Source organism: Aphelocoma coerulescens (assembly GCF_041296385.1).
Source record: "Aphelocoma coerulescens isolate FSJ_1873_10779 chromosome Z unlocalized genomic scaffold, UR_Acoe_1.0 ChrZ, whole genome shotgun sequence".
Lineage (NCBI taxonomy): Eukaryota > Metazoa > Chordata > Aves > Passeriformes > Corvidae > Aphelocoma > Aphelocoma coerulescens.
Genome location: NW_027184085.1, coordinates 57,446,109 through 57,472,847, shown reverse-complemented (window position 1 = coordinate 57,472,847; position 26,739 = coordinate 57,446,109). Strand labels below are relative to the sequence as shown.

Here is a 26,739-nt window from a genome sequence, read left to right as displayed (position 1 = left end):
ACACTTTCACATGTTGCTGGGTGGAGACAGGTGGACCAAAACCCAAGGTATTTGTGTGAAAGTGGATATTCAAAGCTTGCTGCTTTTATTAAATATATTCATTTACTAGCTCGGACCTCATAAGAAATACCAGAAGAAAAATTGAATCCTGTGGAACTTTTAGAAGATTAATCCATGTAGACATAGTTTCATGAAGCAAGTTCATCTTCCTGATGCTTAATGCTGTGTATTATTTGGTCCTCACTACTAGTAAGTGTTTGCAGGCCTTGCAAAAGGTAAACCACTTTAGATGTATTAATGTGGGACTGTAGCAGCATTAATATTTCAGCCTCTTGGATGAACTTAAATGTAAGTGACTCCCTACAAGACACCTGTGTGATTCTGGGGACTTGGCTTTAGAACATTTTGACTGAGTGTGATTACAATAGCACAGACTGATCCTACTATGTCCTAGTTGAGCAGCTTAGTTGAAATGACAGAGTGATTGCTAAGATTTTCATATTACACAAATAAGATTTTTCAAAGTAATGCTTATTTTTAGTATTTGCTTTTAGTGAGTTTCTGTTTCTTTAAATGTAATTCTGTCTGTGACTCCTGCTACCTAGAGGATTCATTCAGGTTTTTTAAATTTCATAAATGTTAAGCTGTGTAAGGTTCAAAGAAGTCAGAAATGTAACTATATGTTTCTAGAAGTCTTTCAAGAAAATGATCCTGAGAACGAACATGTTCTATTACAACATGTTGATTGTTACAGCACTTTTCCTCTTGAATCATTTAGTGGTGATGAGTCAGTCTCATGGATCTGAAAGTTGCTGTAGTTCAACAGACTTTGGTAGTTTTTCCTGCATGATTATTTTGCCATTTCAGTCAGATTCTATACTATTTTGCAGACAAAAATGATCATGCTTTATGCTAACCATGAAACTGTACAAGGAATCGTTGCTGAAGTTTGTCTGGGTCAGGCATGCTTGTAGGAGAGGATATGGAAAACTGTTCTGATAATAACATTGTGTCTTTCCTTTATGTTTTAAGGAGGTTGTGGACTGTGCATGAGGAAGGCTTATGCCAATGTAATTGTCAATTTGTTATATTGCTAAATAATTTGCATAAGTATTGTTCCAAGCACAGAAATTCAAAGGGGTACACTATATGTCCTCCTTCCAGTGAAACTGAGGTTAACAAAAGCTTACCATTGTTCTGTATTGGCTATGAACTTATACAGACAATTCACTTCAAGTTAGTTTTCATCATCAGCTTTACAGTATTAACATTTAAAACAGTTTGATGAGAAAGGTCAAAGAAGGTGTACTCCCAATGAGCACTACTGGCAAACTGGTAACAATGGACAAGAAAAGGCTGAGCTACTTAACTTTTTTTTGCTTCAGTCTTCACTTGCAGTCTCTTTTCCCACACTTTTCAAGTGGATGGACTGCAAGGCAGGGAATGGGGAAGTAAGTTGCTTCCCCACTGAAAGAGATGATAAAGGTCATGAAGAACCTACCTAAGTCTATGGATTCTGATGAGATGCATGCCAGAGTCCTGAAGGAATTGGCTGATGTAGTTGCCAAGACACTCTCCATGATATTTGAAAAGTCATGTGAAATCCCAGGTGACTGGGAAAAAGAGTACCCATCTTTAAAGAGCAGAGAAAGGAGGACCTTTGGAACTACCAACCTGTCAGTCTCACCTCTGTGCCTGGGAAGATCATGGGACAGAATCTCCTAGAAGTTCTGCCAAGGCACATGGAGGCCAGGGAGGTGATTTGAGACAGCCAGCACGACTTCACCACGAGTGAGTCCTGCCTGACCAGCCTGGTGGCCTTGTGTGATGGAGTGACTACATCAGTGGGTAAGAGAAGGGCTACAGATGTCATTTATCTGGACTTCAGTAAGGCCTTCGACACAGTCCCCTCCAACATTCCTCTCTAAACTGAAGAGAGAGTTGGATTCAATGTATGGACTGTTAGATGAACAAGGATTTGGTTGGATGGTCACATCTAGAGGGTTGTGGTTAGTGGCTCAGAGTCCCAGTGGACATCAGTGGCAAGTGGGGCCACTCGGGGCCTGTACTGGGACCAGTGTTATTTAATACCTTTATTAATGACATAGACAAAAGGATTGAGTGCACCCTCAGCAAATTTGCAGTTGACACCAAGCTGAGCGGTGCAGTGACACTCCTGAAGACCGGATGCCATCCAGAGGGACCTGGACAAGCTCCAGAAGTGTGTCTGTGGGACCTTCCTGAGATTTGAAAAGGCCAAGTGCAAGGTGCTGCACCTGGGTTCAGACACCCTCGGTATCAATCCAGGCCTGGGGGATGAAGGGATTGAGAGCAGCCATGCTGAGAAGGATTTGGGGGTGCTGGTGGATGAGAGGCTGGAGATGACCCAGCCATGTGCACTCACAGCCAGAAAGCCAAACATGTCCTGGGCTGCATCCAAAGCAGCGTGGGCAGCAGGGGAAGGAAGGGATTCTGCCCCTCTGCTCTGCTCTGGTGAGACCCCACCTGGAAGGGTCTGTTACGTCCAGCTCTGGGGTCCCTCACACATGAAAGAGAGGGACTGTTGGATTGAGTCCAGAGAAGGGCCACAAAAAATGGATCAGAGGGATGGAGACCTCTGCTTTCCTTTTTCAGTGAGGAAAGGCTAAGAGAAGTTTTTGTGTCCAATCTGGAGAAGAGAGGGCTCCAGGGCTCCATTTTTGCAGTATATAAACAGGACTTTTCAGAAAGATGGGGATAGGCTTTTTAGTAGGTTTTGTTGCAGTAGAACAAGGAGCAGTGCTTTTAAACTAGAAGAAGTGTAGATTCAGAGTAGACCTAAGGAACACAGGTTTTACAGTGAGGGTGATGAAACACAGCAGAGGTTGCCCAGAGAGGTTTCAAATGGCCCAGCCCTGGAAACATTCAAGGGTAGTTTGGATGGGGCTCTCAGCAACCTGATCTAGATGATATACCTGCTCATTGTGTGGAAGGGGTGGATTAGATAACCTTTAAAAGTGCCTTTCAACCCAAACTATTACATGATTCTGTGATCATAGGAGTACCACTTTACACAGGTGATCTTTTTACTGTTATATTTCCCACAAGTGCTAACTTGCTCAAAATTTAAGTGTTTTGTTGGACTAGAGTAGCTGGAACAAGGAACTATCAGATATTATGCAACTAATAGCAGAAAAGGATGATGGAAGCAGATAGAAGATTGCTGATGTGCTGAGTGCCCACCAGCCAAGTCACATTACAGAGGTTACAGAGGGTGCCTTCTGCACTGTGACTGCCAGGGCCATTGCAGAGAAGCAGCACTCACAAGGGATTTTTTGACAAGAGTGACAATGCTCAGAATGGCAATGCTAGAAACAGGCATGGTGGTGACCTCCTGCATGAAATGAGAGACTGAAGGGAGAGTTGTTCCTCTCTGTGGTGGCTCTGCATTACTACCATTACACACTTTCCTGACATCCCTGTGTTTCTGGTTCCTTATCTTTAGCGGAACAGAATCCAGTTCCTCTGGATGCAGATTGCTACTGTGTGTTCTTACTGGAAAGAAAAGACACAAAAGGGATGTTTGTCCTTTTCTTTATGGGAATTCATTACCCACTTGTTTTTGGCTTAACCCTATTGTTTCAGATTATTTTCTTTTCCCCCGTCGTATGACTAAGCAGCACTTGGAAAGTGGAATGGGCAGAGATCCATCATTTCTGGGGAGAGGGTGCAAATGACTTGCCATAGAAGGTGGAAACTTCTCTCTAGCTTCAGAGGGAAAACTAAAGTGCAATTAAGAAATAAAAAGGTGATTGGGGGGGGGGTGTCTTGACCAGAGAGATAAAATATTGGGGAAAATAAAAGATTAGAAGGAAAAATTAGGGTAAAACCTTATTATGCAACATTTGAGATTGGGGTCTGTCAATAAAGTAAATGGGAAACACAGTTCTTTCAAAAGTGTTTGTTTCAGCAGCTCAGCTTTACTAGAGCACTATTTCTCTGGTATAAAATCTTGGAAGTCTTTTCCCCCCCTCCCCTACACAAAAAAGCCAAACAAAAACCCCAGAGTAAATCTGCACTTGTTCCAGTTCTGTTTGGAGTATACATAAAATGATGAAACACAGAATATGGGAAATGGCAGTTTTCCTGGTGGACAATTAAATTTCATCGTCAGTTTAAATTGATGACACTAGCTTCTAAACTATTGAGCCTGTGCTAATAAATGCAACAGTTGTTCATAATTTGGCAGTGAATGACCTTTAAATGTAGGCGCTTACTAAGGATGTCCCTAGAGAACAATTCAACTTCGAAATGACATCCACGTGTTCTTGTTGTCATTTAAATATGCTCCCTTTGTCAATAACAGAATAATAAATACTAGTTAGATTTCTAATGTTGATTCAGATCCCAGGAAACTTACTGAATAAATTAGTGTACATTTGATTTATATTGACCAAAAAAATTTTACAGTGGTGTATTGCAGGTCAAGGTGACATACATTTAAATGTGTTGTAGAGCAGAGGGCATACTTGACTGACACAAGTGCTTACTGCATTTTTAATTAACACTTCCAATACTACTCTCCAAATTGCTCCTGGAGTTGCAAATGTAGAAGCAAGATCTGACATGTAAGATCATAAACTAATGTGGGTTTTTTGAAAGTCCATGGGCTTTAGGCTTTACCTCCATAGAAGCAGCAGTTTAATTACAAGGCTATACTTCTGTTTGTGGAAGTATAAAACCACAAAGATCTAAGGTTTGGTATAGTTTATGTATTTTACTATTCTTTGCTGTTGAAATAAATGTACATAGAGTCAAGAAGGGGAGTTTTTAGTAGTTCTTCCGTGAAGACCTAGAATAAACCACAACAGCAAGTTATAAAGGGGGACTGTTTATAAGTTTCATGATTACAAAGCCTGGAGGGAGTAATTGTGAGTTTACATAAAAAGATTTCAAAGCATTACTGTTCTAGCCCTTTTGCTTTCACTTTTCTAGACTGTGTAAACTTGGTAGTTTTAAAAAATTCTGAACAGATTTTGAGTGCCTTGAGTATGAAATCTGCCAGGGTGAAGACTACTTGCTTGCCAGTCAAGCTTTTATAAGCTCACCATTTATTAACCTTGTGTCACAAGTACTGTTGAAATCAGTGACACACCAGTTACTCCAAGTTCAAGGAGGTTCAACAGAAGTATTATATCTATTAGGTCTAATTAGAGGTTTTTACAATCTCAGTGTCTTCATAGAGGATTTTCAAATGTTCTGCTCTACAAGGGCGTCAGAGTAGGTCTGTAGAGACGCGTTTCTCTCCTACACGAATGGTGGAGATGATAAAAGATAATTTTACAGGTGTCATATTTTGTGATTTCAGAAAAATGCTGTTTTGATCATTGCTTTTTGTGGGTTTGAAGTTCCAATAAAGGTGCATGTGTTAATGGAGGAAACAGACTTGATAATTTAAGCCAGATTGCTGCTACTAAAAATACTTGTTTTTCTTTTTTTTTTCAGGGGGTAACTTGTGCGTTTGTCAGCAGTGACAATTAAATTTCTTTCCTCAAGTCAGTTTTCCTGTTTGACAGACTTTGTCAGTGATATGAAACTAACCACTTGGTATGCAGTGGGAACCTGAAGAGCGTAAAGTAAGACACAAAGAATTTTGCAGTGCACATGATGGCAGAAACTAGGAAAAAGTAAAACCAAAGTGAAAACTGGCTGAATTTGTACGTAGCGATCAGTTGGAGCTGTGGACAGATCAGACAGAGAAATATATCTCTGGTGATCTCCAGTTGCTGTGCAATTGCTCGAAGGCCCCCTGATTCACAATCATGCAATCTTAGTGGAAAGGGCCATGTAAGATTTCTCTGAGCAGGGAATACCTTTTGCTTTATTTGCAATGGAAGGGTCAACAGCTGAATATAGAAGCAGCAGCATGATTACCTCTGTCAATTTTCACCTCAGAGACCAAAAGTTGACACATTCTATCAGTACACTACAACTGCAAAGCATCCATTATCCATTCCTCTCCCAGTATCTACTGGTTTGCGGTTTTAATGAGGAACTTACATTTTCAGAATGATTGGAGGTAGCAGGGCATTCAGACTTGCATCACAATAAAGATATATTTGAATTCCGTTGTATCTTTGAGAGGAATTGGCCACAAAGTTTTTTTAATAATGTAATACTCTCAGCGGAATTATTTCATCAGAAGATTAATGCTTAACTGCTTCTGGTGATGTTCCCAGATAGTGTCAAGTCATGATAATTGTAAAATCTTTTCAACAAAGATAGTGTTAAACTTCTGTACATTCTTCACTAGCCAGGAGTGAGAACACACCAGGCTTTAAAATGCAACATGAGGGAAGATGTAATAGATTTCTCCCTTTTTCTTACTGCAATGCAATTTTAATTGATCTTTGAATTTTTTAGTGCTTGATGTAGTTCATTCCAGGTTTAATTGATAATTAATCAGCATTGTTATGTCATTTATTAAGTTATCTTGTCATTTCAGTATATGAGACCTAAGAGGTGCTTCTGTGTAGAGTGGTTGGTGGGATAACTTCAGTGCTGCATTTGGGTACAGTAGAAATACTTGGTTTAGGTATGCACCATGGAAGTGTGCTAATGGAGGCTTTCGAGCTACTGTATTCTGCATACTCTTACTATCAGTAGCCATTATTTTTTTGTGTTTACAGGAATTATATGAGGATTTGTATCAACTTTTCATTTTCAGTTTTCTATAAGCCTGAAATTTTTGTGGCTTGGGGAAGATTAAAATAGCATTTTGGTGAGCATTCTGTAAAAGGATTTTGATGACAAAAGTGTTGTCATGCCCTTTCAAAGTGGCATTGTATTTTTAATAGAAAATGAAAGGAGAAGTGTATGTAGTCCATTAATAAACTTATTCTGAGATGTCCTGATGATAAAAGTCTTGCAGCCAGAGCATGGATACCCTCTTCCTGTGAACAGTCTTTTTAAAGTTATTATTTCAACCTATATATTGTGTTATAAATTTCACATTTCATAAACCAGTAAATGTTGTAGGGTTGGTTTTTGTTGTCGTTGTTGTTGTTTGTTTTGTGGTTTTGTTTTTTTTTAAACAAAGTATATGGGGCACAACAGTCAGGCTTGGATACTTTCAGGCATTGAAATAAGATGAGACACAAGGAGCATACCATGAGTGAGGAGCACCATGTCCATGCCAGGTTCAAAACAAACTGTTTCGTCTCATTCCTCCTCTGTTGGTGCAGTGAGAGCTCCACCTCCCGTTCAAAAAAACCTTCAGTTCTAAGAGCATATAAATAGGAAATCTGAGAAGATGATTTTGGGTGTTGAATTTGCCCTTAGTGTAGGGTGCTGACTACAGTAAGTAATTTATGAAAAGTGACAGCCAAACCTCCACTGCAACCTACATCTAATACATTGTTTATTTAGATGTCACAGTCTTTGTGGGTCCCAGTTAAGTCCAGGGCCTCTGAGACAGTTGTGGAATAATGTACATGCTACACGGTTTCAAAAATCACTCTTGAGCGGGGTTGCCTACGTTTGATAATAGTTGTTTGCCTGATGAGATGCTGTGAAAAGCATTGTATATCCAAAAAGGTATTCTTACTATTTGAGTACTTAATTCTTTAACAGAGTGAAAAGAGTATAAAACTAATGTGAAAGTCTTCTCTCCCACTAGGTTACTTTGAAAATGGTAAGATAAGAATTACCAAACTTCATTAGTTTATTTTTTATATTTCTTGTCTCTCCTGTAATTGATTCGCTTTTTAAAAAATGGATCCCCTTTTTATACCAGAGCAGAAGGTATTCAAGTGCTGCAATATCTTCAGATTGGAAAATAATGAAATATAAAGCTTTCCTTAGAATCTTTTACAAAAGGGCAAACAAAGTCTTGATGAGATAGTGAAATAATCAATTGTTCAACAGCAAGCCTGCATTGATTACAATACACTGCTTTTATGAAAAAGGACCATATGTGTTGAGAAATACATACTTCAGCTAACTGCCTTCACTTCTGGTTTTGAACAGGACTCTTTCTTTGTGTATAGATTCACTTCTCTACTCTTTATTGAGTAATCAGGCTCTTACCAGGAATAGGACTCCCTGATCATGTGTCTTCCTTGCAGTTGAGCTGTGATGGTAATTACAATCTGACTTTCTTGTTCCTTTAAGATGTGGGGAAAAAAAATGGAACTGTGTCTTCAGTTTAATAACAAATTAATGGACTAGTAAATTTATGTTAATATTGGGGAATGTAATAAAAATATTAGCTTTGCTTTAAATATGTGAAGAAATAGATATTCAGGAAAAAATTGCAAACCAACTTTGGATTTGAAAGTTATACCATTATAGAATCAGTAAACCTATTAGCCTGTTATTTTACTGATTTGTTCCAAATTCTAAAAAAATTATCTCCTGTGATGACATACTCCCTATAAAACTTCAAAATACTTCTATTCTTACAAACAAGTTTGAGAACATGTGATAGCTGGTTTCTAATTAGAGATTCATTCGCCCACTAAAAGCCAAAGACATCCCTTCTGGGTTTACATTCTAGCAAGAGAGCATAAAAAGTCAGTAATTACTGAAAACATCTATTTTTGGTGTTGAATAGAAAATGCCAAAGGCCTTTCCTTTTGCTGAGTCCTCAGAATGGGGATGTGATTGTGTGATTAGTAGGAATGGCATCTTTGCACCATTTCCTCTGACGTGGTGACTAGAAAGCTCAAGTAGATTCTGAAGTATGGCTGAGTTTGGGGTGGGTGTCTTTGTTGCTTGGTTTAGTTGGTTTGGTTTTTGTTTGTTTGTTATTTGGGTTTTTGGAGGGTTTTTTTTTGTGGGTTTTGTTGTTTTTGTTTCTTTTTTTTAGTTTAAAATTTCTTTTTCATATTTGTCCTCTCTATTCAAATTTTGTTGCTAATTTTGGGTTTACCTTCCCTTGTCAGAAATGTTTCAATATCAGACATCCAAGTTTTACCATGAATTCTTATTGCCATTTGGGATGAGGGAAAGAATATTTTTATGTGTGTTTTAAAACAATTCAGTAAGAACTTGATGAAAGTGTTATTGCAGATAGTAATTTTCTTCTCTCAAATAAGCCAGTTCTTATGATGGCCAGAATTAGAGGCAAAGTAGGAAAATATACTTTGTAAAAAGTTCAGCACTTGCAGGTAAGAATTCTTTTTAACATTTTATCTTTTGGTACCTACTTGCTACTATATATTTATCTGGGAAATGAGGAGAATGTGATAATGGGGACCAGAAACAGTTTTAAGGTTCTTGGTAGAATCATTTTTTCTCTACATGCATTTAGTCTTCATATTTGAATATTTGCTTTCCTGGTTTGTATCTAATTTCAGCTTAAAAAACCTCTAAACATAGTTTTAAGGGTGAAAAAACCTGGTACCATCTGGTTTGTAGTATGGAACTCTAAAGTAAAAGAGTGATTTTATTTTTCCTAACCGGTGGGAGAAAGAAGGAATTTTCTTCTGAAATAAATTGTTCTGTAAACTGAGAAAAGATGACTAGAAGTTAGTTGCTTAAACCATGAAAGTCACTGCTTTTTGCTTTTTTTTTCTTACCTCTTTTTTTGTTTTGTTTTGGTTTGGTTTTTTTTGTTTTGTTAAGTGTGAATGTTATCATTACTATCTTTGAATGCAGTGGCCAGGATAATAACACTAACACAAAACTTTCCTAATTGGCTAAGTGTTTAAATAATACATTTTGTGAACTGATACAGAAAATGTTAGTTTTGAAGTGTGTTTGGTGTCTAGGAAAGAACTGGTAACATGCTGCACATTCAGAACTGTTTTTTGCTACTAAATTGTCAAAAATTGCTGATTTGAAAGGGGGTAAAAACCTGCTTAAAGTAATCACAGATACCGCTGTTATCTGTTACGGGCTAAGAACTTAATGCCCTATTGCTCAAATGAGTTTTTACCATAACGAGATAGCTATATCACACTCCTAAGTGAAAAGCTCATGAACTTGCCTGCATGGTTATTTCCAGCCTCCACTCTTCTAACAAGCTCCCAAAGTTGTTGTTGCTTATAAAAGTGGAAAATGGACCTGATAAAAATGTTTAGTCTGCGGAGCTGTGTTTTATTTATCATATCACAAAAGAACAATGTTTTGTTGCATCATGGTCAAAATAGAAGCGACCTTGCTTGTTCATGAGTGCTCAAAGCCTAGAGATAAGAGGCAAAGTAATAGAGTACAATAGAAAGAGTGTAGTGTAATTATTTGTGGCTTGTCAACTGAAGCCCTTTCAGGCCCCAAGTGATTCAAATCTGGGAACTCTGCACAATTCTGTACACTAACCATAGCCAGCATCAGAGAAATCTCACCCAGCTTCTCCGACAGTACTGAAATTGCATCAGTTTGTCATGCACTGAGCATGCCAGCTTCGCACAATATCATTTGCTTGCAAATGGGCCTGGCCCCAACGCCCTGAGACACATTCTTTGGTATCTGACTCTTGGCCTGTGATTTGTCATGTCTCTAGTGCTATCGGCGTAAAGTAATTTTAATAGATTCTGATGGTTTGCTTGTGGAAGGTAAAGAATGCACTACAGATTGTGTCAGGTAGCTTTCTATGCCATGTAGTTTGGTGAAGGCCCTCATGATGGTGATAGCCAAACAAAGAGGATGGAGAAATGAGAACCCTATTTTGAATGGTATTTAACACTGCCCTTCTCAACACCCTGATGTGGACATCTTTGCAAACTCAGCAGGTCCAAGAAATTAGCAGCTCAACAAAGCTTTAGAATTGTGCTTTAGAATTGTTTATGGATGAGAGATACAGCAGAAAAACAGTGGCTATTTTTTTGTCCCTATTCAAAAAGTATGTAAGAGGTGTAAAAATGTTAATTAGTTTCCAAGAAGTAAACTGGATATATATTTGTCTTGGTGTTCCCTTTTTTATTATTTGTTTGAAGTGTTAGTACTCTCTAAATAAAAATCCCTGGGTTTTTTAGCAAGTATGTTATTTAATACTATAAAAAAAATTAAAAGGCCTGTGCAATTTATACTAACATGTATCTCTTATAAAATTATGTAAATATGGCCTAGAGAAATAGATTTCTGAATAATTTCTTCATAGATTTTAATTGGCATATTTATTTGACAATTATTTGATTACTAAATATTTGTTTGAATTGTTTTCTTACACTATGAAGTAAGTATGTGGCATTTTTTTTACTCTTCTTTTGACACCACTGAGATGAGATTATTTTGCCATTGACAACTCTGATCTTTGCATCATTTTTTTCAGCTGACTTCCTTAATTGATTACTACTTTGTTGTTGGAGCCTGCAGCATAGCTCTCCAGAATTCTGCTGACACCAATCGATTAATGTGAAGGTGTTAGTTAGTGATTTCATCTAAGAAACATTCAAAACCCTGTCAGTAATCTGTTCTTAAAAACTGCCAGATCATTGAATTTTGTTATTTTGAACATGTTAGTGTGGGTTAACAAGGATTTCTCTGGACAGCCAAAAAAAATTAAAAAAAACCACACCTTGAAGTGACTCTTGTGGGAAGAACATATTTTATTCAGTCATACATTAATATAGTATATGTGCACATGCCTTAATATTTAAAAGACTGTTTTAAAATATGTTCTTATTAATATTTAAGGTATCTCTCAGGAATTTATAAAAATGCTTCAGCACAAACTATTTCTTTTTATGTTTACCTGGGGAATTTTTGACAGCAGTGTAACTCTAAGCACCCCGCTAGCAAGTCTCTGCAAGTCTGCCACTTTTTTTCATGCTGTAGCTTCCACATTTGCTTAGCAGCTTTGCATAGCTAAGCAAATTTTTAAAATGAGCCTGCATTTTTTCCCTTTTTGTTCTAAATATGTTCAGAAAAATAATGTTGTTTTATACAATTTTTCAGAGTAATTCTGTGTTATGACCAGAACTCGCTGTTCAATGTTGCACAAAAGAAGAAAGAAGTAAAGTTTCTTTTTAAGCTTGATGTTAACTTATGAAAGCATATTTTGCTTTTCTTTCTTGGTGGGGTTTTTTGTAGGATGACTTCCTAAAATGATATAGATTTTTACAGTGTGCTAGCCTTTGTGTATGCTACTTGTGCATCAGTAAAACATCTCTGCCTGATTTCCAAGGGGTGGTTGTGGAGGGTACAAGTTAGTTAAATCCAGTGAGCATGCTGTTATCACAGGTTTTGTTTGTACAGAAGGCAACCTAAAACAGTTGCCACTACACCAACATCAAAACCAGCAAAGTGCTGTGGTCAGTATAACACCCTTATATTCAGATATACAGATGAGCATGCACACACGTGTTTGTGGGTGCAGATACACAGAAGCACATGCAGATGTCAGTGTCGGGAGGATTTATTGGGTTGTATTGCTGAAGATTCTGTTTGAGTTCCAGTATGACTTGATATTTTAGTGATGTGGGTGATGGAATAAGAATGTCCTTATTTAAATTTGCCATCGACACCAAAGGTGGAAGTGACTGTGGACATGCTGGAGAGCGAGAGTAGAGTTTAAAATAATTTTGATGAATTGGAAAGTTTATTTAAGAAAGGAAAATGGTGCTAGCTCAATAGGAATTGGTGCCAAGTATTGTATTTATCAAAAAATAATCAGTTACATGGAGTAGCACCCAAAAGATTAGGCAACAGATATTCCTGAAAGGATCTGGGGGTTATCATGCATCACAGGATGGCTGTGTCACAAGGCAAATGTATGTTGGGGCTTCAAAAGATGAATGTAACAAAAAGGTCAGTGATGTGGAGTGTATACTAAGTGTGGAGTACTGTGTCCAGTTCTAGGTACTGCATTCTAAGAAACATGTGAGCATATGAGAAAAAATGTAGGCAAAATAAGGCAATATATGTGCTCCTACAACCAGTTACATTGCTTTCTGGATCTCTGATCAATGGGAAGAAGAAAATACAGCAGGACCTCTTTAGATAAAAGCAAAACAGTGAGTAGGAACTGCATGACAATCGCCAGCAACAAAAAAAATGTTGAAAAAAGGAGGCAGTTGGTCTGTGGATCGGCAATGTTGTGGTCTTATGCTGTGCAGTTATCTGTCCTATCCACCGGAAGTATGGGGCTAAGTATGAAATGGTGCTGAATTATAAAGATACTGCAGCGCCAGAACACTCTTGAGGAGCAGGGTGTGGAAGCTTTGTTTGGAGGCGGCTTAGGAGTTTCTGTCAAGAATAAGTACAATTGGTCCTGCCTGGAGACAGCAGGAAGAGCTAGATAACTTCCAGAAACACAGAGCCAGAATTGGCCTCAAGCTCGTTTTTGTGAGCCCCCCTTGACACCTGGCTGTCATCCTTTGCTTTATTTCAAAAATTTTGTTTATCTCTTGTAAATTCTGTGCTTTTCTAAAACTCTTTAAGAGTCCAAACAGAGTAGTTCTTTCTCCTCTCCTGGGAAATGTAGAGGCATCTCATAATGGAACAGTTGCTGAAACAATCATGAGTTTCTCCATCTCTGTTTTCTTCATGCAAGAGAAGAAACATAATTTGTTAGTTTGCCCAGCTAAGCCTTTTTCAAGGTCTTCCTGGGAGGTAAATATTCTAGTTTTTTCCCCAGTTTTAGACACAGCTAATATTATTCAGTAAAGCATTTGTGTTTGGTATGTATCCCGTTTGGTGCTTCAGAATTGGACTGCATGTATATGGTTCCATAACTTAAAATGTACATAGCAGTGAAGGGAGGTGCAGAGCATCAGAGCCAACATTTCCCTCTATAAGCTAGTCAAGAAACTGCAAAAATTCAGTGCTACTCTTACTTCAGTCAGTATGCCTCTTCCTGTGAATAATATTTGCCACAAAATGAAATCTAAGTGTTTAAATAGCTAGATGTGTGGCTTTGTAAGAGGTGACTAGATTGGTGGCTTAGCTGTGAAGCAGAAACGTAGTGCGGGGACAGGAGGGTTAGGACTCCCATCAGAGGTCTGAGTCTCTAATCCTGGTCCTGCTCGCAGGTACATTTCACCTCAATCCTGTGTCATCTGAAGGGGCATGAAGATAGACTGTACAAGTTAGAAGGCTTTTCAGGTTTACTAAATGACAGAAATAACAAGACAGAACAATTTGTGCTGTTTACTCCCAAGTATTTTCAGGAGCTGATAAAAAAATTGTATTTTTAAATTATTTTGAGGGATTTGTGGGGCAACAATTTTTTGCCAAGTTATATACCTTATCTGCAGAACTTGCTGGAGGTATCACCTAGTCTTGCATTTGGTTACTAAATTAGGTACATATTTTTAATTTTGAGGGAAGAGTTGCTGCTTTGTCAGTGTGTGCTCAAACATCAGCGTTATATCCATTTCCTGATGTTTATTGCATGTTCACTGGTTGTGCAGACCTTGTCTCTGCCCTGGTGCAGGGCATTATGTGATGATTCTCAGTAGTAAGTTCTTGTTTTCTTGTTCCTTTGTGCTTTCTATTAGGCACTGATATGATCCATTCCATGGTGTGATCATGTGCCTTGCCAGACGTCAAAGACAGAGCGATGCCAAAGAATAGAGCTCTGCCACTTGCCATTCTAGTCCTTTCTTGCTGCTCCTATCCAGGGACATACGTAGACAGTTCAGCTTCACGTAGTTCTTGATGTATGTAATCCATTTATTGCTCATGTTTAGATGTAGCTTTTTACCCTTCACACCATGGAAATAATAAAAAAATCTTCTGCAGTTTCAGCAAGAATGATACCTTAAAACAGAAGGCTTGGTGGAAAATACTGGATGCACAGCAGTATGGTGATGTGCCACTGTCCTGAACACTAAATAGAAACCTCTCATATTTCCCTGCTGTCTTTCACATTCATGAGAGGTTTGATGCTAAGTGATTTATATATCCCGAGTATTCAAGAATCATGGTCACTGACAAGAAACATGATTACAATGAATATTTTTTTCTCCTCATAGCTCAAATAGGCTATTTCTATACTTCTCAAGGTAGCAGGGTGAGGTTATGCTGGGCAGCACGGTAAGTAGGCGACACGAGTCAACATTGACTCAGTTCCCAGTAATAAACCCATTTTTACCTCCTACATTACAACAGTTTTTAATTTCTTGTCTGTAGACAGTAAAACATGATTCCATTTACAAATTGTGAGCAGACTTGCGGAAGAGCTTTGAGAACTAATTTATCATTCCCCAGGTAATGCAAGTTTGTAGCCAGGTAAGCTATCTTATGGCTGGCATATATTGACTGTCAGCCTTCCAGAGGCCCCAGCGCTGGATAACACAAGCACCAGAGACACAAGATTTAACTTCGATTACTGACTAACCTCCTTCTGAGTTTTTTTAACCTGAGAGCTCTGTGCATGCATGGACTGCTTAGCTGCAAGTGGAGAGCAGGTGAGACAGGGTGCCATGAGAGCATACTCAGAAAAGGAACTGAGGAGAGAAATCCCCAAGTCAGCCACATTTGTTCTTGGACCCATGCGGTCAAGCCATAGCTTTGCACTGCTGTACTGAGATCAGGGGTTTGAAACTAAAACAGGTAAAAAGTTGTAGTTTGATCAGATGGCCTTCTGTCTTAGTATGTCTGGTACTGAAGCTGGCTTGGCAATAGCTTTGGCATTACACTACTTTCTATTACCCCAGAGAGGGAATCAAGTTTCCCAATAGACTTAGGTCCTTTTTCTGATATAGACAGCTTGGAAATATAAAATGTGTTCTTGCATAGAATCCTGAAATAGTTTGGATTGGAAAGATTTGATTTAAAAATCATCTAATTCAACCCTTTACCATGGGCAGGAACACCTTTCACCAGATCATATTGCTGATTAGATTCAGCCTGACCTTTGACACTTCCAGTGGTGTCATATTCACAGCTTCTCTGGGCAGCCTGTGTCTCACTACCCTCATAATAAAAAAATTCTTCCTTGTTTCCAATCTAAATCTGCACTCTTAATTTAAGAGTTGACGTTGCCACTTGTCCTGTCACTACAAATCTTGGTAAAAATTGGTCTGTCTCCATCTTTCCTGTAAGCCTCCATTATATATTGAAAGGCCACAAAATGATCTCCCTGGAGCCTTCTTGTCTTGGGCTGAACAACCACAACTCTTTTCTTTCACAACTCTTCACAGCAGGGATGTTTCAGCTTTTTGGTCAGTTCTGTGGCCCTTCTCTGGACTTGTTTCAAAAGATCCATGTCTTTCATGTCACTTGGGGACCCAAGCACTTCAGGTGGAATCTTGCCAGAGCACAGAGGGAGAATCTCCCCCTTCTCCCTGCTGGCCATGCTGCTTTTGATGCTGCCCAGGATGCAATTGGCTCTCTGGGCCGTGAGCACACATTGCTGGGTCATGCCCAGCTTTTCACTCACAAATAGCCCAAATCCTTTTCTGCTGGACTGCTCTCAACCCATTCATACCCCAGCCTGTATTGATACTGGGGGTTGACCAAACCCATGTTTGCTCTTGGCCTTGTTGAATTTCATGAAGTTCATATGGGCTCACTTGTCAAGCCTGTCAAGGTCCATCTGGATGACATCCCTTCTCGTCAGTGAATGAACTGCGCCACTCAGCTTGGTGTTTGGTTCAGCTTTGTGTTTAGAGGGCACTTACAAGACCCAGGATCAAACATGAGCAAGACCAACCACAGCAATGGTAGAACTCTTGCTCAGTGAATACTGCCAAGATCTTGAGGAGGAAGTTTTTAATTAGCAGTTGAGGCAAGCCCAATGGGATTGATTAAATTGTACATGGACAGGATGATTTCTTGAATTCTGTGACTCTGGAGTTCTTGACTTTTAACCTCAATGGTTTTGTTGTATTTCTTTTGGTGGAATAATGTCTAAATTTATACTTTTACAGTGGATGTTGTAGTACTCAGTATTTCAGTGAAAACAATAGAAAAGTTCACTGTATAGTTTGGGGAAAAAATAGCTGAGTTACAGGCTTCTTAAATGTTTTATAGCATGTCACTGTTGGTTTCTTTTTTCTTCTTCTTATTCTCCTTTGTGTAACATTGTAAATATTTAAATATGGCTCCCAAAAATAAAATATCTCTAAAACGCTGAGCTCCTGTTGAAGGCTCTAGGGATTTGGCATACTAAGTTAGAACTGGTTGAGTGCATTTTAAAAATAAATTGTGCCTGTAATTATTTGCTTCAACAGCCTGACTAGTGGTCAGAAGTAAGAGCCAGGGTGCAGGTCAGCCTGCTGGTGGCCAGTGAGGTCCCGATTTTGCCTCTGGACCTGGAGGCTGACTCAGCTACTCCTGAGCAGCCTGTTTTGTAAGCTCCCAGTATGAGCGCATATTGAGCAAAATTGGACTGACTTGGTTCAGATGCAATGGAAACTTGCAGTCACAACATATTCCTTTTTAATTAGCAGAAAATTTTGAAGCAGAGAAGTTGCTTAAGCTTTCTAAGCAAAGGTTTTCTTCAGAAGTGGGAATCAGTGCTGCTTTCTTTTACTAGATTCTTGGGATTACTCCTAGCTGAAGTGAAGTCAGAAGCAAGTATTTGTTTGTTCCATCTCCTGCACTTTATGTTGTAATCCTGTGCTTGTTACTAAAAAGTCTAATGGTCAAAGAAATGGATTTAGAATTCACATTTATCTTAATTTTGCTGTTTTTGAGTTCTTGATTCTAGCTGAGTTCTGATAAGTATGTGTATGTGTGTCTAATATATTTATTTACGAAAATAAGAGAACATTCAGCACTTCAAATAAACAGCCATACCCTCCTTTTATTTTCCTTTTAATGTACTCATATTAGTGCTAAGATCTTTAATAGATACTCTTACAGCATTAAAATAATAAAATAGTGTATTAGGTGATAAATTGTGTGTGTTACAGAGCACTATTGATTACCTTGCTTATTAGTTGTACATTAAAGCAGACAGTATTTAGACAAATTATTAGACACTCTTGTGACTTGATTTTTATGTACAAAATAAAAGAGTAGCAACCAAAATCTGATTCACAGGGGCTTGTTGTAATTCCCATTCATGTTCAATTGTGAATGTACAGGAAGTATACATTTTCTCATTTAGAAACATCTAAACAAACTAAAATTTATTTCTTCTGGGTGTTTTTTAAGTTGCTTTTTTTCTTAAATTAAAATTCTTCATAGTAATATGGTTTCCAGCTATAGATGCTGGTAAATAGGTAGTGTTCTTTACAAGCCATCTACTTGATAATTTTGGGTGTTTATAGTAACAAGAGGAATTAAATTTTAAAAGGCCATAGGAAGCACTGGAGTGTTTTTGCTTCTACTAAGTTATTAGTATTAGTGATTCTGTAGCTTGAATAAGGTATGCATGCTCAGCCTGAGGGTTGTCCATGTAAGTTAGCTTAGGCTCAGTCCTTGCAGTGATGGCTCTTGTCAGTTTTTATCTTTGCTGGGGTGCCTAACAGACCAGTAGGGGTCACTCTATGCACTGAATTTAGGAAATGTGTAGATAATTTTAATTACTCTTTTTAATTGCGTATGCTTGCACACTTGAAGAAATCCTAGAGAAGAGCTCTACTCATTGTTTTAAGTTACTGTTTTTTCTTTGAGTTGGGAGTATCTGTACAAAGCATGCATGATAGTTAACCTTTTATAAGCTAACTATGAAGCATGGCTATATCACAGACTGTATATCTGATGATACAGTTTCAGAAAAGTCTTTGAGAGAATCTTTGCAGTTTGTGAAAAGACAGTGTGTGCTGAAAAGAAAGTGATTCTGGTTGGGGTTACTGTATTTCCATGCCCTAACTCGATAAAAGAGGCTGGAAAGTCTAGTGAGGTAGGTCAGTGTGCCACATAAATGCTTCAATAATATATTCTTCCATTTCTCTCAAAGTCAAACTTTAAGGCCGTTTTAAAAAACCTAGGAGAAGGGTATCAAGCATGTATGCATCTGGTAAATGAGATAGATGGGTGAAGATATCCTGGTCTTCTAAGTCAAGCAGTTAATTGTGCAACTAGTTGATGATCAATGCAGTCACTTCAAACCAATATATAAGATCCATCTGTTCCCAGTTTTTCTGTAGTGGCAGTGTTGTGAAATACATCTTTCCCTCCTGCTCTCTTCTAAAATCTGTATCTGAGGATTTAAAATGTTTTGTCTATAACATTGAAGAAAGATGAAAACGTCTTAATGATTGTGAACAGACATAATCTTTTCTTAAATGGGGCATTTGTCCAGTTTTAAATTAAAGACTGAGATTTGTAGTTTGTAATATTTTCTTTACTAAGATTTCTTAATGAGGGTTGCTTTGCACATAATTTGATGGAACTAGCTATGCTATTTATATTCTTACCCTTTCCATGATGTCCTCTTCCACGCTTACTGCAGTAGTTTGTGTACATGTGTTATTCTGTGCCACAGCTGTGTGCAGCTCAGGCCTTATTTCAAGAGTTGGAAGCCACAGAGAATCTTCAATGTAAGTGGTTCATGGAGAAAGCCCAGTTTTCCAGCAAAAATCACCCCAGTCTGGTGGCTTAGCTGAGATCCAGGACCTGAGAGTTTAGTTTCCAACTGAGGCAAGTCAGAGTGGTCTAGTAGTTTCCTTCAGAAAAGCATGGATAACCACATGGAGTCAGGTAAAACGGTGACAGAGGCTAAGAGCATATTTGTGATGCTCATGATTGTTACTTCAGAGGCCGTCTGAAAGGATAAAGTGATTAATTTCAGTAATACTGGCACAAGAGCAGATGGGAGCAGAAAAAGTAGTATCAAGGTAGTAAGGACCAGCATTTGCTTGTTTTTCTGTGGATGATGAGATTTGCTTAATTTGATCAGTGAGAGTATCTGAAAACTTGTGCTGATCGCTTTTGCATACATTGCGCTTTGACAAGAAAATGAAAGATTGGCTCAAGTGTGTGTCTGTCTCCCTTTTTTCAGTGAAGTGGTTGAAATTCTATTTATCTTGGTAATTTTTTATTATAATAAAGAGTATCTTTGTTTTTTCTGTTCCTTAACTGTTGTCACTTAGAAGTGTGTAGCAGGGAAGAAAGGGAATGGTGAAGAAATGAGTGAAAAGAAGAGTAGTCAATCTTTTCCTTGTATTCTTAGTTCATAAAATTGATACTTCGTTTCTTTAAGTGGTCAAAAAATTGGTATCATACAAGCAGAGAAATGTCTTTAAATGACTATGCTGCATTTTAATTGGAATAGAGTAACATTTTTGTAATCCTGTAACATAAAAACTATTAGCATCTTTTCAGCACATCTTTTCTTGAATTCACAAAATTAGTTAAACTTTGGTGTGATTTTTTTAGTGAGACTACTTGTTTTTCCTTCTTGTAATATTTTTTTCTGTGTACTTCCAGTGAAGTCATAATGGCTTAAATAAATCATAGCTTTTCTTTAGTCTCTCTGCCCCCATGTAAACTGGTTGTTCTGGTCATCTAAGCCTAACATATTTTAATGCCTTTATATGTAGCCCTTAATTTCTTCAAAATTGATCTTGAAAAGAAAAGCTTGGTCTCCTTTTCACAGCATCAGAGAATGTTAATGGTTGGAAGAGACTGCTGGAGGTCACTTTGTCCAAGATCCCTGTTCAAGGAGCATCCCATAGAGTACATTACTCAGGATTGTGTCCAGATGGCTTTTGAATATCCTGCAGTGAGGGAGACTCCAAAACCTCTCTGGGCAATTTTTCCAGTGCTCAGTCACTCGCACAGTGAAGTTCTTCCACATGTTCAGGTGGAACTTCCAGTGCATCAGTTTTTGCCCGTTGCCTCATTCTGTTGCTTGGCACCACCAAGCAGAGCCTGGTCCATCCTGTTGGCACCCTCCCTTCAGATATTCATAGACATTGATGAGGTCCCCTTGTAGCCATCTCTTTTCAAGGCTAAACAGGCCCAGTTCCCTCAGCTTTCCTCATAAGAGAGATTCTCCAGTCCCCTAAAAACCTTTGAAGCCCTCTGTTGGCCCTGCCCCAGGAATTTCATGTCTCTCTTGTGCTGAGGATTCCAAAGGTGGTGGTGGGGATCAAACATGGTTCCTTTTGGCCCAGTGTGCCGTAATGTGGCTGCTTGTCTAACTCCAGATCCCCACCAAAATTAGTTTCAAATTCATTTCAGATACATTATTATCTTTTATTATGTTTATCATAGCTTTAGAAGAGTAAACATGTGAGTATTTCTACCTCTTTGGTTGATGCAAAGCTCTGCAGTAGCTTTACAGTATTGTTGCTAACATGATAGCACAGAGATTATTAGCTACAGTAATGCTAATACTTACCACTTCACATTACTTAACATGACCCACAGATGATTTATTCTAATGATTAATGATAAATGAGTAGTCATAATTGGGAGATTGTTGGCTTCGGGGGGTTTTTGAGTTGTTGTTTTTTGTTTTTTTAAGTAAGTATTACAGCAAATGGTTGTTGTACCAGTGGTTACTTGTATTAATTTTTGCACCTTTTTCTTCAAAAAGGCTACCTATTTGGAGTCAGAATGAAATAAGTCTTGGAGAGTTCAGGGGTTTGATATGAATTAGGAATATGACAATTATCAACATATTAGACTATATTTTCACACAGCAACCTGGTGCATGAGATAACAGAAAGAAACCAAGAAAACCATTCCTTTGCTTCTTCGTCCATAGAGAAAAGATGGACTCTCTTCAAAATATATCCAAAAAATGTTCTGGAGAATGTTGGCAAAATCACCAGATTTGTATGTTCAGACCTGATAAAGGGAGCATGTTCTAAGATCTCAGAAGATAAAAATATTTTATCACTTTATTGACTGGAACAGTATTTCTATGTTTTATTTTAAACATGTGTTTCCTTTTTTGTTTATGTACTGCTTTTCTGCAGGTACATTATAAATTTTGAGGCTGTTTAGGCTTTTCTTAAATCACAGATGTATCAATTTATCTTTTTTAAACTCAATCTCATTTTCAAGTATACTTGTACTTAACATAAAAAGCTTCAAACTTAACTTCAAAAAAAGTGAAAAATAGTACGAAAGATTTTTTTAAAAAGAAAAATATTTCAAATGCCCAAGCAGTAATGTAACTGAGAATTGGTCAGTAAAGCCACCTAAACAGGGTGAAAAGACGTGTTACATCATACGGTAGTAAATGTCATTCTGGTTTTGGAAGTTACTTCTTGTACACTGAACTTTGTACACTGAACAAAAATTGATAATTTTGTCAAGGAGCACAGTAAGAAGACTGATCCTGGAGGAGGGATCAAAAAGTGACACTGCTGCAGTTATCACAGATCCTAAATGTGGAATCCTTTTGAGTGGTGTACCTTCACTGCAAAGATGAATCCCTGCTTAAAGGAGCCCTCCTAAGTGATATTTTCCAATGGAAAGATGTAACTATATGGTTGATGCAGGTTTCAGTGCTTCATGCTTTGGAATTCAAAATTACAGAGAGAACTGTAAATTACTGCAAAATAGTTAATAATGTAATGTTTGGGACTACATGCATTTGTTTTCCTTAGTCTTTCAGGATTCCTTTTAGAAATGTTGGGTTCTTAGTGTATTGTGAACCTTTTATAGGACAACAGTCTATGGCACTAAAATCTATACTTATTCACTAACAAAGAAAGATGCCTCTAATGCATAATGAATCCAAGTATTAGGGGTTTTTTTTGACTTTGACTTTAACTCCATTGAGTTTAACTATGAAAACAGAAAAGTCATTGCTTCAGCTAAGTGTGCCTGTCCAGGAAGAAGTGATGATACTGCTACAGGCATGCTTTGAGCAATGGCATGGGCATTTACCCAGTTCATATATCCCTGTCATAAAGAGTCAGTTTCTGTTCTTTTGAAGTGATGTAGGCTTTCTGTGAATTATTCACAGGGAAGAAAAGGTCTTCTGTGTCATCTAAACAAGAAACAAATGCTTGTGATGTATGTTTTGTATAATGAAATCAAGGAATATTAAAATGGTGCCCTAAATATGAGCAAATCATTTGGATTATTGCGTGGTACAATTAGGATCTGTCGTAGAACTATAATAGCTGAATCTAAAAGAAATTAATTAATAACATTATCAGATGTAAAGTTTTTTTACATTATCTTAAGACTGAAAGAGTGAAGTGTTTAAATCATAATTCACTTTCAAATTCTGCATATCCTCTATACATCCTTATATCAGCAGCCTGTTATACACTCTCTGTCTCCATTTCTCTTAGCTCCTGTTCTAACAGGGTGGAAATGTATGGCTACATATTTTTCCTGAGAGAACTGACTCAAAGGTACTAGCACAATTTGGGAATTATTAGTATTGAATCGTGTTTCCTTAATTTTCAGGGTGCCTTCATTGAATGAAGATAGATGTTTCTTGTGTTTTAGACAGATACTTTACATTTCAAATAAAGCAAATAGTTTTAGATCCAGGGTCAAATTAAAAGTAGGTTCAGTTAGGGTTTTTTGTTTTTTCATAATTGGTTAGGAATTGCTGCCATCATCAGTATCAGTGTCAAGGCTTTCAGCCCAGATATTTATGCACATCAGACAACTGAGATGAAGAGAATTTCCTGTTTTCTGTATAAGCACAAAGAACAAGAACCAGACTTGGAAGGAACGAAATGTAATTTGTCTTCAACTTCTTGTCTAAAGATATTCTTCTATTCTTCTCGATAATTTTGAGTTCTTATGAGTAAAAGCTTATGCAGTAAAAGATTTTTTTAAAAAATGCAGAACACTTTTTTGTTTTCTTTGTTTAAAAAAACCTCAGGGCTAAAATAAGTTTCTTAAATATACCTAAAATAATATCCTGTCTATACTTGTCCATCGTCTGGGGCACTTCCTCTTTCCTTCCCACTAACTTCAAGAAGATTACAGGCAGTTTGCTTTTTAGACATTTGGCATCATATGCTTTGAATGTGTGACTGTTTCTTTATCTTCCATTTTCCCCTTAGATCTGCACATATTAAATATGCATGGGTTTGTTTATGTGCAAACAAATGCTGACAGTTAACCACAGCATCTGAGATGAAACAGTTTCTTTTAGATGCAGACTGAGCTAGCTGTGAAAAATGTTGAAGATGTATTTGAAAGCTGTTTGCTATGAATGAGTTCTTGGTTTCATTTTTGTGAATCATTGTAAATATTGGCTTCTGGGCTGAAATTTTCCAACATAAATTATTAGTACACATTGAAATTCTTAAGGTTCAGTTAGATAATTCATCTGCTTCTGAGAAGAAAAAAAAAACCAAAAAAACCCCAACGAAATGAGGAAATTGTTTTGCCAGAATTAATAAAATAAATTCAGTCATGTGTTGTCAGTTGTGTTGCCTTTTTTTCCCCCCTCTTTGGAGTAGGAATTGGAAAGTTTTATTAGAGTGGGAAAAGTAATTGCTCTGTACCTGTAGCTTGATTCAGTCTTAGCGAGATGACCTCTGAAAATCTCAGTTTACCCCAAATTTTTTGAGTCTGAAAGCAAAATTCTTCTAGATTTTTTTGCAGAAAGTGCAGTACAAGAACACCAAGAAAAGAACAAGCCACTTTTAACCATTACTGGTTTTGTCTGAAAGAAGTTCTGGTGATAACAACTGGACTGAAAATTAGCAAGACCGATACCACCTTTTTCCTTTGGTATTAATAAATTTGTATAGATTAGTCCATGTTGTTTCTACTGTGAAATAGAAGATGTATTCTGCTTGTTTAAGACATTATTTCTAGACATTTCTTGGTTATTTTTAAAGCTTGGATTTCTCTAGTTGTATGGAATTTGGATTTAGTCAACCTCTGGTTTCATGCTGCTTGCCTAAATCAAGGTATGGGATGTATATGCCTTCTCTGAGAACTGAGTCTTTTATCTCCTTCCCCTTGAAATTGAAAGAATTTTCTGTGTCTGAGGCGGTGAATAGTTTTTTATTGAATTGGAAGACTGTATTCACTTATAAGCAGTTACCCTGAATGCAAGGCTTAACTTAGAAAGGCTGAGCATCATTTACACATTGTGAAGAGCAACTTTTGAACCATGAGCAACTTTTCTCCTGGATTTTTTCTTGGGAACAAAAAACTACTGCAGCTGTCTTCTGTAAGATATGAAATGGAAAGAAGTTCTTCTGATGTCTATGCTGTACCCCTAGAAGTTTCATGATTTCAAGCCCTTCAGGTACTACTTGTAACATACCGTCTTTTTCTGAATCACTGCAGTTTATTTAGTGCTAACATTGTCCAGAGTTTTCCAGTTAGACTGCTAATGCAAACATAGATCCTGTAAGAAATGGTTGTATACTGTAATCATACCCTGACAGGTTACTCTGTGGAAAATTAGTCTTCTGTTCAAGATAACAAAAGGAGAAAGTAATGAAAATAAGAAAATTAATATTTTAGCTGCAGGACATTTTGTATGGAGAGCCTCTGCCCATGAACTCTTCAGCATTTAAATCAATACAGTTTGAAAGACTCTCATACAAGCTGATGTAATAACCTCTGAAATACTAATGATGAGTTATCACTTCCACTGGGAAACTGTACCGGTCCCAAGCATAAAAGTGGTCATTTAAAATGTCTTTACTAAGCAGCACAGAATTCTGCAGAACTAAATCTCAAGTAGATCTGGCTCCCTAAATGGTAATTCCATCTTTTTTTAAAAGGTCAGCTCAATTAGATTTTGGCAAGATTGAGTCTTCAGTGTCTCTTATTATATTCATCAGGACACATTGGCTGGTAGTTTGCAAGTGCTCATGAGCAAAACAGGTTAGTAATACATTGGTACCAGTACAAATAGATTGTCCTCATCACCTCATAGACAAAACACTCATGAGAACTGTGCAATTCTTTAAACACTAGTGGCATGATATAATGAAGTTGTATTCCATTAAGCACTTGTATACAAGGGAGCAAAATGTCATCACCTGAGTGTGGCTGCATTTCTGTGATACAACCTCATCTGTTCCGTCAACTAGTTTTGCTCTGATCAATAAGCAGTTTTCTGTGGCCTTTCACTACTGTCAGATGTCATTGAATGATGTAAATACACATCAGAAACTAGAAACTTGACAGCTCACCTAGACTAAAGAGAGAAGTGTGGGAGGGGGTGTACTGCTGGGATAGACAGAAATGACAGCTGATGTCTGCTGTGTATAAATGATTTGATATTGCTACAGACAAGATTTTTCATTTTCCATAAGCATGCAACAAAATGATTCTGGCTTGCACAAGTCAAATCATTCAAAAGGACTGAAGAGAATAAAAAGGATTTTTATATTGCAGGACAGCACTGAACAGAATGGCTCACGTAGAAGTTACCTTTATTTTTATTCTTGCCTTTTGGTAGTAAATCTTGGTCCTATTTGATGTTAAAATGAGGAAAGAATAAATAAATATTAAAAATGTTCTCCTGGGCAGCATACAATGAGTAAAGTATCTATCCATGCTAGCATACTCTTTCAAAGCATTAGAGAACTCACTTGAATATTTCACTAGAGAATTTAAAAAAATGAGGTATTTTGGTTGCTTATGTTGTTTTTCAGTTGTGAAGAAGCTTAAAAATACTTTAAAAAATGTCAGTAGAGGACTAACTATGAAAACAATTCTATTCCATCGTGGGGAATTGTAGCTGAAATGTGCCGGGTTTTTTCTAGTTTGAAGTCTTTTTGATACACTTCATGACTCCAGTGAAGATCAACTGCCAGGAGTTAGGATGAAGAAGAGAGAGTTTAGTACTATTCAGTGTTTCATTTATAATTGCTTTATTATGGGTCTTATGCTGTGGAACTTACTTGCTCCTATTTTACCATAAGAAATTTACAATATGAGCTTCAGAACACAGTTTTCTGTGAAGAGAGGAAGTTTCTGTAATAGATGGTTGGGGGTAGATAACCATTTAAGCTGTTTGAA

The 26,739-nt window shown here is 37.5% G+C and overlaps 1 protein-coding gene across 2 annotated transcripts in view; it reads left to right on the top strand.

The window, feature by feature from the left end:
• The window catches only part of SNX24 (sorting nexin 24), an 88,998-nt gene that overhangs the window by 1,151 nt on the left and 61,108 nt on the right, over positions 1–26,739 (top strand). The window lies entirely within an intron of this gene.